Source organism: Triticum dicoccoides, chromosome 3A (assembly GCF_002162155.2).
Source record: "Triticum dicoccoides isolate Atlit2015 ecotype Zavitan chromosome 3A, WEW_v2.0, whole genome shotgun sequence".
Lineage (NCBI taxonomy): Eukaryota > Viridiplantae > Streptophyta > Magnoliopsida > Poales > Poaceae > Triticum > Triticum dicoccoides.
The window spans coordinates 671,588,980-671,605,376 of record NC_041384.1 but is presented as its reverse complement, the minus strand read 5'-3'; positions in this window follow the sequence as shown (position 1 = coordinate 671,605,376).

Genomic DNA, 16,397 nt, shown 5'->3' with positions numbered 1-16,397 from the left:
AAGAAGAAAGGCGGGGTAAGTTGGGGTCGCCGCGTCATGGGTCTGTTCCGGCGGCATCAGGGTGCGTCGGGCGGGGGCGTCGCGTGGCGGGGAGGGAAGAGGTGGCGCGCCGGCGGGGAGGGGGCTGTGCATGGCGGGGGAGGGAGGAGGCGGTGCACAGCGGGGGCGGGAGGGTGCGGCACACAGCGGGGAACTTATTACCTTTTCTAATCATGAATCTCTTGTGTTTCCTTTTTAAGTTGCTTTTTTCTTTCAACTATACTACTATAACATTTTCTTTATGGAACTTACTGTCTCTCGAGTAAGGACCGGTGCTATCTTTTTATTTGAACTGGTATCAAATTTATCAACAGACATATTGAACTTTTTCCGCGCTTCATTATGCATTGATGATATAATACCTGTTGAACTGTTACACCAGAGCTAAAAAATCTATCCAAGTTAACTATTATTTTACATTGAACTTTCATCAATCAACATACATCATTTTCTTTCCTGTTCATACACGTATTGCTGACATTACATACACATACATAGCTCCACGGTCATGGACAATTTTCTCCTGTAGCTTCTCCTCGCTTCCTTTAACACAAGCAATGAATTGGAGAGAAAAGCACATATGATTTTACATACAAAAATCACCTCCATGTCTACCAGTTGGACTGATTTTTAGATACAAAAAAGCATCCTTAGGGGCATTTGTACGAGCATCTACCGTGCAAACACACAATAACTCTAGATTGAGCATGGGGAAGCGATGGTCTCGTTGTCCGGAGGGCCTAGGCGGCGTCGGGTGCGGGGGAAATGGCAGCCTTGTCGGTCGAAGGGTTGCAGCTGTGGGAAGCGAATCTGGTAGCGTGTGGCATGTGCGGCCGTCATTGCCATAGGTAGAGGTCTTCTTCCCTGATGACTGTCAAATCCACATCAGCAAAGTACATGTTATGCACTTTGGAGACCAATTAAAATAGAAAGGAACTTGACCAATCTCACCCATCTAAACCTTTCACTGTTGTACACAATCATAAGATTAAAATCATACATGAGCAATTAGCACATTGCATTCAAGGGTAATTTTCATCTACGGGAAAACTGGAACTTGCATATACACACTAAAGAATGTCAAATTCCTTGAACTCAGGAAACTAGAAAAAATGAGAATTGAACTGAATGAAATTTAGAAATTGTACTGAACTGAAAAAAGAAACTGAACATCATAAGTACATTTAGAAAATAAATTTACAAAGTTTTCTATACCCATCTGAACCTACAAAGTTTTTCTATAGCCATCTTGAACTTACAAAGTTTCTCTCGATGAACTTTCATGTGGTTTGTTTACAAGGAACTTTCATAAGGGAACTTCTCGCGCAATTTGCACATGTACTGGTTATATTTTCTCCGAAGCCAGAATGGTTTTCATATGTTTTCGTACACTATGGTGATGAATATAAACAGCGTGTGAGCACCAAGATAGCTTCAACATGGGATCCCTTTCCCCAAGAGGAAGCAATAGGATTAGTGCTTAGAAAATAAGCAAGTGCAAGTACGAGGAGAGTAGCAAGAGTTGTACTTTTGGTGTAAGCATACATGAGCAGGGCTTGCGCGGAGGCCGCGTCAAGGAACTGGTTGAGCACGACCACACTCGTGTTTGTGCTCATGCCGTTGTGGCAAAAGGGGCAACGACCTGTGTTGGTTGCAGGAGCTGGACTGACCACCTAGGCATCACATCAAAGTAATTAGCAAGATTAACCACTACTTTTTACAAGAATTAGCCAGCAATTTAAAGGGTGAGAAATAAGAGTTCTATTAATTATAATTTACAAACAATACTTCAAGTCAGGTTTGCTATTTTTGAATTTGATGCATGTTGCACTATAGGACTGCTACGGGTTTGCAAGTCGGACTTGAGTACTTTTAAATTGTTTGCATAGTTTAGTGCCAAAATCATTACCACAAAAGAACAAATCTACAATACCGATCGCATATAGCAAAACTGAACTTTCTGCATCTACTGTTGTTTTTTAGAGTGGACTTATGTTTTTCTTATGTACTTGAACTGTTAAAAGTATTTGAAAATTGCCACTGACACGCTTGTTATACTTGAAAATTTAGCCAGACTAGGCACCCCCCAAATCCTGCACAACAAAGCATGTTATATGTATTTTTAATGAACTGATGATTGTTCACGTATTGAACTGAGAGCACCTAGTTTGTGTTTTAGAAATTAAAATAGATGTCCTAAGCACCTCGTTTCAGAAAAGGTTTGTCCTATAATTCAACAGTAGAGAATATAGATAAGCAAACACCTATTTTTTATGGACAATCTACCATTTTTTGACGGCATTCACGTGACCAGCGGCGCCGAAGGTGACCTTGTGTCTCCTGCTGCTACAGGTCATGAGGAACAGGTGCTGGATCCACGGGGAAAAAACCTGTGCAAAACATTTTCAAAACCATCTAAGTGCCACAAACCAAAACAACAAAGTTACCTCTGAATATCCATCTTCTACCTGTGAACCACCATGAGATACATAACCAGGATAAATCAAAACCTGTGTTGTCAGTAGGTTCAACCAGCAGCAATCAAAACCCCCATTCTGGACACAAATCCCCTCAAGACCGTAATGAACTACATGATAACAATTGAAGACTGGAACATGGATTATGGTCTTACCAATCTCATAGCCTAAATTCAACTTTAACCAATGAAATGAACACCCGAATGGGTAGCCTCACAACTTGACAAATGCCAAATTTGAGAAAAAATGGTCAGGCATACATCTCCAAGTGATGGAACGAACAAAAGGGTGACCAAAATTAACATAGGGTATCTTTCTTCATTGTTGTTTTGTTCCAGTGTGCTACCTCTTTTGTTTACAGTTACTACAAAATACAACAGCAGGGGCAGAAAATGATCGTACCCGCAAGATGAAGTGAAAATGCACACTACGATGAACTGAAGAAGCACCAAATGTTGAACTGAATATACCGAAGAGAACGACCATGAACGTCCAGGGGAGGTTGGGAAAAGCTGAGATGAGCAGCTCTCGAGCTGCGATGTCGAACGGCTTGCCGCAAGGTCATTGAACGACCCAGGGTGGCGGATGTGAACGGACGGGGTGGTGCGGCCACGGAAACAACAGTTGTGTGGCAGCGGAAGCCAGCGTAGGTTGGGGAGGGCCAGCGGCCGAAGCTGGGTTAGAAAAGGGGGCAGGCGAGGGAGGTGGAGGGGTGAGGCCACCTTCCATGCCGGCGGTGATGGCGTGTGGTCGTGCCGGCGTGTGAGAGGTGGGAGGTGGGTTGGCCGGCGCAAGGCCATGGGGTCGGCCAGCGAGAAATGGGGCGGGAAAAGCCGGCGAGCTGGGCCGGGGGCGGACCAAGGCCGTGGAAGGGGTGGTGGCTGCGGGCATGCCAACGCCGGAGGTCGGGGCGACCCGTGGTGGCTAGGGGTGCCGGATCCGTGTTGGCGGTGCAGAGGGAAGGCGGTGGCCGCATCGAAGCGCTGGGGGAGTTGGTGAGTGCGGCACCGCGCCAGGGGTAGGGGGAGGCCGGGGCGGCGCGCTGTGGGAAGGGGGAGGCTGGGGCGGCGCGCTATGGGAAGTGGGAGGCAACGGCGGCGCGCTGGGGGTGGGGAGGACGCGGCGGCGCTGTAGCGACCAGACTTCAAACAGTCTGATCTCTGTGCTCCAGTGTCATCCCTGGATCAGTAATGCTGACACCACACAGTACTCGGAGGATTTATAGCAGAGTAGCAATCACACACTTATTACATCGAGTGTCTCAAAAGAGAACTTATTACAATAAATATGGCTTAAGGCCATCTAATTACGATAACAGCGGAAGGCTTGGAAGATAAGTGAGTCCATCAACTCCAACGGCATCACTGAGTATAGAACCACGACCTAAAAACTCCTTAATCGTCATCTGAAAAGTCTACAACATTAACGTTGCAGCCCGAAAACATGTCAGCACATGGAATATGCTGGCAAGGTAACATATAGAGAGTAATGGAATGCAACAGCTATACTATATGCATATTTGGCTGGTGGAAAGCTCTATGGTTACAGTTTTGCATAAAGCCAATTTTTCACTACTTCAAAAGGAATAAATTTAATTACTATCATGGTGGTTGTTAAACATTGAGAATGGTTGACAGCATTCTCAATCCCAATTAAGCATCATCATTAACCCAACAACATTAATTTTAGAGTAACATGTTGAGATTCACATGATAATCCAGATACTGGATACTCAAGATGTCCATAACCGGGGACACGGCTAATCATGATTAGTTTGTTACACTTTGCAGAGGTTTGCGCACTTTTCCCCACAAGACTTGATCGCCTCTGTTGGATTTCTCGCACTACATGGTGTTTGAGAAACGGATGACCGAGACACAGTCTTTCAGAAGCGCTAGCACCTTACGATCGATAGACCAGTACACCTACTTTCCCCTACATCTGCTAGTCTACCCTGTAAGAGTTCGCACGACTTAATCAACTATGCGAGAGCCCATAATGGCTTGTGGCTGCACACGGAAGTTTCTAGTTTGAAAAATCTCATGATCCCTTTGAGCCTGGGTGGCGGTCCAAAAGAAAACAGGCAGGTCCTGGAATATCCAGGTGCCTCAATCCACCCAGATGTGTGTTTAAGTTGCCACCTTAGATAAACCATTAATTATCAATCTCACATCTGTCATGGATTTCACTCACCCAATCCACGTCTACTAGCATAGCATGGCATAATAAGCAAACGTAGAAGTAACTCCCAAAGGTTTGATAATAAACAGGTAATAGGTACTACCTCATCTACTTCCCATCCCACAATTTAATTAGATCCTAATCATGCAATGTGTGAAGATTGATCTAATGCAAAAAAACTGGGTTGTAGAAAAGGTATGATCAAAGTGTTACTTGCCTTGCTGATGATCCGTGAAACCTAACGATTCGAAGTAACAGGCGGCGCACTCCGGGTACTCTATCGCAGGCAAACAAACAAGCATACAATAAGTACTCATCTAATGCACAGGTAAAACTCAAATAAGAGATCTAACCAGAAGGTTCAACTTAAGAACCCCGGTTGGCAAAAAGAATCAAATCGAACGAAGCAAAGAAAGTCAAACGGCAAAAGAAAACAACTTCGTTCTAGTAATCTGAACCTAAGTCAAATTTTACAGTAGCAAAAACTTGTTTAAGTTGATTATTTGGATAGAGGGTTTCGGGACGAAACTCCAGGCGCTTGAATCGCCTGATTCCGATAAACGAGCGAAAAGTTAAACTAAAACGAAAATCGGATCAGAAATCACGATCAGAAATCACGATCAGAAAATAACCGTGGAAAAATCCGACGAAAAAGAAAAACGACGAACGGATTTTTTTTAAACGGCACGGATTTCGAGGTGCAGCAAACCTCGGGCGACGCGCGGCTCCGGCGGATCGGCGGCGGGGCGGCGGCGGCTAGGGTTAGGGCGCGACTAGGGTTTCGGAGCGGCTGGGCCTTCGGGCTGGCTTGCCCCGGCTTATAAAGGCCCCGGCCAGGCAGAGTCCTGGCCGAGTACGGCTCATAGTCGGTTCCGTTTTTTTTCGCTCGGAAGAAAAAAAATAAAAAAAATACTAAACGGACTCCAAAAATCCCGAAATAAATTTTTCCGGGCTTCTAAAATCAAGCCCGACAAAGTGAACATTTATTTGGGCCCTAAATGCAATTTTGAAAAACGCGCATTTTTCCTAATTCAAATAAAAACAAAAAAAAAACTCCGAAATAAAACTATTTGATTTTTTTATTAAATCCTCAATATTTCTATATTTTGGGAAAGTCATTTTATTCCCTCTCTCATATTTTTGTAATAGAAATAATTGATGATAAAATAAATAAAATCGAATGATCCTATTCTCAAAATTTGAGAAAAACTCAAATATGAAAATAACGAAGTCCCCAACTCTCTCCGTGGGTCCTTGAGTTGCTTAGAATTTTCTAGGATCAAAACCCAAAGCAAATAAAATATGATATGCATGATGATCTAATGTATAACATTCCAAATTGAAAATTCGGGATGTTACAAACCTACCCCCCTTAAGATGAATCTCGCCCTCGAGATTCGGGTTGGCTAGAAAATAGGTGAGGGTGTTCTTTGAGCAAATCTTCCTCTCGTTCCCAAGTGGCTTCATCCTCCGTGTGGTGGCTCCACTGAACCTTACAAAACTTGATAACTTTGCTGCGAGTAACTCGGCTGGCAAACTCGAGGATCTTAACTGGTTTCTCCTCGTAGGTCAAATCGTTATCCAACTGAATAGTTTCGAAAGGCACTGTGTCTCTCAATGGTATGTCAGCCATCTCCGCGTGACACTTCTTTAACTGAGAAACGTGGAACACATCATGAATTCCTGACAATCCTTCAGGCAATTTCAACTTGTAGGCCACTTCTCCCATATGCTCCAAAATTCGATATGGTCCTACAAGTCATGGCGCTAACTTCCCTTTAACTCCAAAACGCTTTGTTCCCCGAAGTGGAGATACTCGAAGATAAGCTCTGTCTCCAACTTCGTAAATTGTCTCCTTGCGTTTAGAATCTGCATAACTCTTCTGTCTAGACTGGGCTACCTTGAGCCTATCGCGAATCAACTTCACTTTCTGTTCAGACTCCTTAATCAAGTCAGGTCCAAACAACTGACGGTCTCCAACTTCGTCCCACGACAACGGTGTCCTGCACCTCCTTCCGTACAAAGCTTCGAAAGGGGCCATCTTCAAACTGGTTTGGTAACTGTTGTTGTAAGAGAACTCTGGATATGGCAAATTATCGTCCCAACTAGATCCATAATCTAGCGCACAAGCTCTCAGCATATCCTCCAAAATCTGATTGACTCTCTCGGTCTGTCCATCTGTCTGCGGATGAAAAGCTGTACCGAATTCTAGCCTGGTTCCCAAAGTTTCATGCAACTGCTTCCAGAACTTTGAGGTAAACTGGGTTCCTCTATCTGATACGATACTCCTCGGAACTCCATGCAGACATACTATTCTGGTCATGTATAATTTTGCCAACTTAGCACTGGTATATGTGGTCTTTCCTGGGATGAAATGAGCTACTTTCGTCAATCGGTCGACTACAACCCAAATCGAGTCATAGCCTGAACGAGTCCTGGGCAATCCCGTGATAAAATCCATGCCTAACTTATCCCACTTCCATTCGGGTATTGGCAATGGTTGTAACAATCCTGCTGGCTTCTGATGCTCTGCCTTTACTCTCTGGCATACATCACAAACTGCTACATACTCTGCTATTTCTTTCTTCATTCCGGTCCACCAGAAAATATCCTTCAAATCCAGATACATCTTGGTATTCCCTGGGTGAATCGAATAGGGTGAATCATGGGCCTCTTGCAGAATTAACTTCCTGATCTCCGGGTCATTGGGCACATAGACACGGTCTTCAAACCATAGGGTATCGTGCTCATCCTCACGAAATCCTTTAGCTTTTCCTTCTTTCATTTTCTCCTTTATGGAAGCAATCTCCTTGTCAGTCTTCTGAGCTTCCCTGATTCTGTCCATCAAAGTTGACTGAATTTCCAACGCTGCTACATAGCCTCTCGGAACTATTTCCAAACATAGTTCACGAAGATTTTCTGCTAACTCCTTGGGTATTTCTCCCGTCATTAACGTATTGACATGGCTCTTGCGGCTTAATGCATCAGCTACTACATTAGCCTTCCCGGGATGATAATGCAATCTCATATCATAATCCTTGATGAGCTCCAACCATCTCCTTTGTCTGAGGTTCAACTCCTTCTGTGTGAAAATGTACTTCAAACTCTTATGATCCGTGTACACCTCACAATGATTTCCGATGAGGAAATGTCTCCATGTCTTCAAGGCATGCACTACGGCTGCTAACTCCAAATCATGCGTAGCGTAATTCAACTCATGGGGCTTCCGTTGTCTTGAGGCATATGAAACAACTCTCCCTTCCTGCATAAGCACTGCTCCAAGTCCTCGATGCGAAGCGTCGCAATACACCTCATAATCCTAGGTCTGATCTGGCAAAATCAACACTGGTGAGGTAACCAAGCGTTTCTTCAACTCCTGGAAACTAGCCTCACACTGCTCAGTCCATTTGAACTTTGTATCTTTCTTCAACAACTCCATCATAGGCTTCGAAATCTTTGAAAAAATTTCAATAAACCTCCGGTAGTATCCTGCGAGTCCAAGAAAACTCCGGATCTCTCCAACGGTAGTTGGGGCTCCCCACTTGGTCACGGTATCAACTTTAGTGGGATCAACAGCTATACCTTCTCCAGATATAACGTGTCCGAGGAATCCTACTTCCTTCAACCAAAACTCACATTTGCTGAACTTGGCATATAATTGATGTTCTCTGAGCTTTCCAAGTACCAAACGCAAATGCTCCTTATGTTCCTCTTCATTCTTTGAATAAACCAGGATATCATCAATGAACACTACGACGAACTTATCCAAAAACTCCATAAACACTTTGTTCATCATGTTCATTAAAATAGGCAGGCGCATTAGTCAGACCAAATGACATAACGGTATACTCATACAGCCCATACCTGGTGGTAAAAGCTGTCTTCGGAATATTCTGTTCTCGAATCTTCAACTGGTGGTACCCTGATCGCAAATCGATCTTGGAAAACACTTTAGCTCCTTGCAATCGATCAAACAGATCATTGATCATTGGTAGCGGGTACTTGTTCTTGATTGTTACTTCATTCAATCCTCGATAATCAACAACCATCCTTAACGATCCATCCTTCTTCTCTACTAATAGTACTGGTGATCCCCAAGGTGAAGAACTTGGGCGAATGTAACCTTTATCTAGTAACTCCTTAATCTGTTTCTTAATTTCCACCAAATCCTTTGCTGGCATCCTATATGGTCTCTTTGATATTGGCCCTGTGCCTAGCAATAGCTCAATCAAGAACTCAATATCTCTATCCGGTGGCATGCCTGGCAACTCCTCTGGAAATACATCAGGGAATTCCCTTACCACTGGTACTTCCTCCTGCACAACTCCTGTTAATGAATTTACTTGCGTTTTTGTTTGGCGCATGCCGGGATACATACTTGATCCTTCTCCCTTCTGGGGTGGTAAGCAAAATTTACTTACTAGCACAATCGATGTTTCCTCCATACATCGACAGCCAATCCATACCAAGAATCACATCCAGACCTTGAGATTCCAGAATAATTAAATCCGTTGGGAAAACATGTCGTCCTATACTTAATGGCACTTGAAAACATCCTTGACTGGCCATGTACTCTGCTCCTGGTGAGCTTACGAGCATAGGTGTTTTGAGAACCCTAGTGGGTAGGCTATACTTTTCCACAAATCCCCTTGATATGTATGAATGCGATGCACCAGTATCAAAAAGAACGAGTGCAGTAAATGACTTAACCAAAAACTTACCTATTACTGCATCGGGCTGAGCTTCAACCTCCTCCACAGTAACGTGGTTCACCTGTCCCCTGTTGAAAGGGTTCGGCTTCTTCCCAGAACTTCCATTGCCGTTTTGGCCTTCAGGACATTCATTGGCATAATGTCCGGTCTTGGAACACTTGAAACAGGTGACTTGACTCAGATCTCTCTTGGCTGGGGTTGATGGGGTGCTGTGGTTCTGGCCGTTGCTTCCTCCATTCCCATTACCATTCTTGGTGCCATTGTGATTGTGCGAGCTACCTACTCCATGGGTATGCTGAAAATGTCCTCCCGGTCTAGGGGTAAAACGTGGCTTCTGCTGAGCTCCTGAATTATACTTTCCTTGTCCATACTTCCTCTTGCGGTTCTCAATTTGCTGCTGCTTCCCTTCAATCATAAGAGCACGGTCTACCAACTCCTGGTAGTTGTTGAAGGTGGCTACCATCAACTGCATACTCAACTCATCATTCAGTCCTTCCAGGAACTTCTCCTGCTTAGCTGCATCCGTAGCAACATCATCTGGGGCATAACATGCTAGCTTACTAAACTCCTCCACATACTGGCCAACTGTCCATCCTCCTTGGCGCAAGTTACGAAACTCACCCTTCTTCATGGCCATTGCTCCTGCTGAAACATGGGCAGTATGGAAAGCCTGCTGAAATTGATCCCATGTGACAGTGTCGACTGGGAAGGTGGCTGTAAAATTCTCCCACCATGATGTTGCAGGTCCTTCTAACTGATGTGCGGCAAACTTCACCTTCTCTGCATCTGTGCATCCTGCTGTGGTCAACTCCCTAGCTGTCTTGCGGAGCCAATCATCTGCTACTATCGGCTCGGTGCTACTGGAAAACACCGGCGGATTCAGCCTAAGAAAACGAGCTAAGTGGTCAACAGGTGGTGGTGGTGGTGGTGGGTTGTTGTTGTTGTTCCCCTGATTCTGATTCTAGACTAGCAACTGCATCAAGGTGTTCTGCTACTGGATCAACTGGGTGAGCTCCGGCGGAAAGGCAAATCCGGGGTCACGTCTCGGAGGCATCTGAGGGTTTAGAAAAGATGAGATATAAGAATAGAGGGGGTCTAAAGAGAAAACACTACCCATATGCACATGAGGCAAAAGCAAACAATTCACTTCATTCAAACAAACAAAGGCATACAATCGATCTAACTATCGCAAAGTGCTTGGACTACTATATTTACATGGTGGACTACTACTACTAATGAGGTGGTCTACTAGAAATATTCTACGGTTGTAGACTCCATGATATCTGCTCCTACTTCATCAACATAATCATCATCGCTACTATCTGCTTCCGAGTCGGTGCCGTCAATGATGATGTAGTCTTCCGGGCTAATCTCCTTGGGTTCTTCGTCTTCATCTACTGGTGTCGGGCCTCCCATAAATACTGCTAGCTTCATAGTTAGGTCGGCATTCTTATCCACCAATACTTCAATTTCTTCTTCATAATCTTCACATGTAGCCTTGAGTTCTTCCTCTAGTTCCTTGATTCTAGTCTTAGCCTTCTTCAGATCTATCATGTCGGCGCACATCTGATTCTCCTGTCATCGAATGTGCTGGTTTAACTCTTGGATAAAAGCTGCAATTGATCTATCTTTCCTGGTGCTGATCATCTCCCAGTGTTCATCTCGGCGCCCACAAATCTGGTATATAGTATCCTTAAGATCCTTGCTGTAGACTTCTCCAATGCGTCCCATGGCGATGTGAGCTGCCATGCTCTTTCCTAGACTCCAAGTTGGTGCATCAAAAGAAAACTCTATGGGCTCAGTGACTGGCATGAACGTCCTTCCTGGGATTTGAACTTGAATCATCCAGCGCTCTTCTTCAGGTAAAGTGGCGTTGTAGGTTCCCGTGAAGCTTGGTACTCCTATGTTCAGGTATCTAGTGACTTCCTTCAAGTGGCGTCCAAAGGGTGTATCTTCATCCGGTTGGGTGAACTTGTTCCTTGCATCTGCCATCCTAAAGAGTAGAAAAGATGAGAGGTCAGAAGAGAAGAGAGTGAGTAGTGATCTAGGTCTTTGGCTTAGTGGTCGTGTCCTACAGTCAGCATGTGCTCTGATACCATCTCTGTAGCGACCAGACCTCAAACAGTCTGATCTCTGTGCTCCAGTGTCATCCCTGGATCAGTAATGCTGACACCACGCAGTACTCGGAGGATTTATAGCAGAGTAGCAATCACACACTTATTACATCGAGTGTCTCAAAAGAGAACTTATTACAATAAATATGGCTTAAGTCCATCTAATTACGATAACATCGGAAGGCTTGGAAGATAAGTGAGTCCATCAACTCCAACGGCATCACTGAGTATAGAACCACGACCTAAAAACTCCTTAATCGTCGTCTGAAAAGTCTGCAACATTAATGTTGCAGCCCGAAAACGGGTCCGCACATGGAATATGCTGGCAAGGTAACACATAAAGAGTAATGGAATGCAACAGCTATACTATATGCATATTTGTCTGGTGGAAAGCTCTATGGTTACAGTTTTGCATAAAGCCAATTTTTCCCTACTTCAAAAGGAATAAATTTAATTACTATCATGGTGGTTGTTAAACATTGAGAATGGTTGACAGCATTCTTAATCCCAATTAAGCATCATCATTAACCCAACAACAATAATTTTAGAGTAACATGTTGAGATTCACATGATAATCCAGATACTAGATACTCAAGATGTCCATAACCGGGGACACGGCTAATCATGATTAGTTTGTTACACTCTGCAGAGGTTTGCGCACTTTTCCCCACAAGACTCGATCGCCTCCGTTGGATTTCTCGCACTACATGGTGTTTGAGAAACGGATGACCGAGACACAGTCTTTCAAAAGCGCTAGCACCTTACGATGGATAGACCGGTACACCTACTTTCCCCTACATCTGCTAGTCTACCCTGTAAGAGTTCGCACGACTTAATCAACTATGCGAGAGCCCATAATGGCTTGTGGCTGCACACGGAAGTTTCTAGTTTGAAAAATCTCATGATCCCTTTGAGCCTGGGTGGCGGTCCAAAAGAAAACAGGCAGGTCCTGGAATATCCAGGTGCCTCAATCCACCCAGATGTGTGTTTAAGTTGCCACCTTAGATAAACCATTAATTATCAATCTGACGTATGTCATGGATTTCACTCACCCAATCCACGTCTACTAGCATAGCATGGCATAATAAGCGAACGTAGAAGTAACTCCCAAAGGTTTGATAATAAACAGGTAATAGGTACTACCTCATCTACTTCCCATCCCACAGTTTAATTAGATCCTAATCATGCAATGTGTGAAGATTGATCTAATGCAAAAAAACTGGGTTGTAGAAAAGGTATGATCAAAGTGTTACTTGCCTTGCTGATGATCCGTGAAACCTAACGATTCGAAGTAACAGGCGGCGCACTCCGGGTACTCTATCGCAGGCAAACAAACAAGCATACAATAAGTACTCATCTAATGCACAGGCAAAACTCAAATAAGAGATCTAACAAAGAAGGTTCAACTTAAGAACTCCGGTTGGCAAAAAGAATCAAATCGAACGAAGCAAAGAAAGTCAAACGACGAAAGAAAACAACTTCGTTCTAGTAATCTGAACCTAAGTCAAATTTTACAGTAGCAAAAACTTGTTTAAGTTGATTATTCGGATAGAGGGTTTCGAGACGAAACTCCAGGCGCTTGAATCGCCTGATTCCGATAAACGAGCGAAAAGTTAAACTAAAACGAAAATCGGATCAGAAATCACGATCAGAAAATAACCGCGGAAAAATCCGACGAAAAAGAAAAACGACGAATGGATTTTTTTTTTTAAAAAAGGGCATGGATTTCGAGGTGCGGCGAACCTCGGGCGACGCACGGCTCCGGCGGATCGGCGGCGGCCGCTGGCGATGGCGGCGGCTGGCGGCGGCGGCTAGCGGCTAGGGTTAGGGCGCGGCTAGGGTTTCGGAGCGGCTGGGCCTTCGGGCTGGCTTGCCCCGGCTTATAAAGGCCCCGGCCAGGCGGAGTCCTGGCCGAGTACGGCCCATAGTCGGTTCCGTTTTTTTCGCTCGGAAGAAAAAAAAGAAATACTAAACGGACTCCAAAAATCCCGAAATAAATTTTCCCGGGCTTCTAAAATCAAGCCCGACAAAGTGAACATTTATTTGGGCCCTAAATGCAATTTTGAAAAACGCGCATTTTTCCTAATTCAAATAAAAACAACAAAAAAACTCTGAAATGAAACTATTTGATTTTTTTATTAAATCCTCAATATTTCTATATTTTGGGAAGTCATTTTATTCCCTCTCTCATATTTTTGTAATAGAAATAATTGATGATAAAGTAAATAAAATCGAATGATCCTATTCTCAAAATTTGAGAAAAACTCAAATATGAAAATAACGAAATCCCCAACTCTCTCCGTGGGTCCTTGAGTTGCTTAGAATTTTCTTGGATCAAAACCCAAAGCAAATAAAATATGATATGCATGATGATCTAATGTATAACATTCCAAATTGAAAATTTTGGGATGTTACAGGCGCGTTGGGGGTGGGGGAGGACGCGGCGGCGGGGCAGTTCCTGGATCAGGTCGGGGAGACGGGGTCGGGGATTTTTTAGTTTGTATATTCATCGGATCGCTCCTTATAGGGGCCGAGGGTAACAGAATATTATTCTGTTACTAGTAACAGAATAGCTCTGTCCTATATATATATATATATACCAATGAAGAAAAACGACGGAACCAGTGAAGACTATGCAAAATTGAAGAATATGAATAATTTGAGGAATTTCAACTTTTGGTGGTGGCGTGACCCACCGTATAAGAATGATGATTTCAGACACCGCGTACAATTATCGTAGGGTTCTAAGAATCAAATTCTTCATTAATGTCTTCACACTAAGAGTGCTATTCTTCATTGATTGAAGAAAAACGGTTCTTCATGTGTTGCACATCTAAGTCATCAATTTTGCATAAGTGTTAGGATGAGTGTCCTTTTCAAAGAACATTCGAAGACTCTAAGATATTTAGCTCACACCGCAACTTGCTAAATCTCTTCTCATCCAAGGGCTTTGTGAAGATATCGGCTAGCTGTTCTTCAGTCTTCACATGCTCAATAGAAATGTCGCCCTTCAACACATGATCACGAAGACAATGATGACGAATCTGAATGTGCTTTGTCTTCGAGTGCTGAACTGGGTTGTGAGCAATCTTGATGGCACTCTCATTGTCACAGAAGAGAGGTACATTCTTCATGTTGACGTCGTAGTCCTTGAGAGTTTGCTTCATCCATAGGAATTGGGCACAACAAGAACCAGCGGCAATGTACTCAGCTTCAGCAGTAGATAGTGATACGCAGTACTGTTTCTTCGAGGACCAACAGACCAAAGATCGTCCGAGGAAATGACATGTACCAGATGTTGACTTGCGATCCACATGATCACCAGCATAGTCAGAGTCAGAATATCCAACAAGATAAAAAGCCGAGCCCTTGGGGTACCATAATCCAAGTGTTGGTGCGTGAGCTAGATATCGAAGAATATGCTTCACAGCCTTATGGTGTGATTCCTTCGGTGCAGCTTGAAATCGGGCACACATGCAAACACTAAGCATTATATCTGGCCTAGATGCACATAAGTATAATAAGGAACCTATCATGGAGCAGTATACCTTATGATCGAAGTCAATACCATTTTCATCAGTGCACAGATGGCCATTTGTGGGCATAGGAATTTTGACGCCTTTGCAATCTTGCATGCCGAATTTCCTTAGTACATCCTTGAGGTATTTCTCCTGAGATATGAATATGCCATTGTGTTGTTGACGAATTTGAAGACCTAAGAAGAATTTCAACTCTCCCATCCTAGACATTCGATATTCTTCACTCATCATATAGGCAAATTCATCACTATAACATTGGTTAGTACAACCAAAGATAATATCATCAACATATACCTGGCACACAAACAATTCACCATCATAAGATTTAGTGAAAAGAGTAGGGTCGAGTGAACCGGGTTTGAAGCCTTTCTTCATGAAGAGTTCCTTCAAGGTATCATACCAAGCCCGTGGGGCCTGCTTGAGGCCATAGAGGGCCTTGTTGAGTCTGAAGACTTTGTCAGGATTCTTTGGATCTTCAAAACCTGGGGGTTGAGCAACATATACTTCTTCCTCAAGCTTACCATTGAGGAATGCACTTTTCACATCCATTTGATATAGAGTGATATCATGATGGTTAGCATAAGCAAGTAATATGCGAATAGCCTCAAGTCTAGCAACAGGTGCAAAAGTTTCATCGAAATCAATTCCTTCAACCTGTGTGTAGCCTTGAGCTACAAGCTGTGCCTTATTCCACACCACAAGGCCATTTTCATCTTGCTTGTTGCGGTAGATCCACTTTGTGCCGATGATATTGTGCTTGCGAGGATCTGGATGTTTGACCAGTTCCCAGACATTGTTGAGCTCGAACTGATGTAATTCTTCTTGCATGGCCTGAATCCACTCAGGCTCCAGAAATGCTTCATCTACCTTAGTGGGCTCTATAATAGAGACAAAAGCATACTGCCCACAAAATTTAGACAAATGTGAAGCTTTTGAGCGTGTGAGAGGACCTGGCGCTTTGATGTCATTGATGATCTTTTCAACTTGCACTTCTTTTGCAATGCGAGGATGAGCTGGTTGTCATTGAAGAGTTTGATCAGCGTTTTCTTCAGCACCATTTTCTTCAGCATTTTCTTCAGGTGCATTAGCTCGACGTTCTTCATGTTATGGAATGAATTCTTCACCAGATTCTTCAGTAGGAATGACATCCTCAGTAGCCTTGAACTTGATAGTTTCCTCAGGTGCTGGTTCATCTATCACAGTAGGTAGGTGCTCTCTTTGCAAGCCGTTAGTTTCATCGAACCGCACATCTACAGTTTCAACAACTTTGTGAAGAACATTGTTGAAGACTCTGTTGGTGTGCGAGTCCTTTCCGTAACCAAGCATAAAACCTTC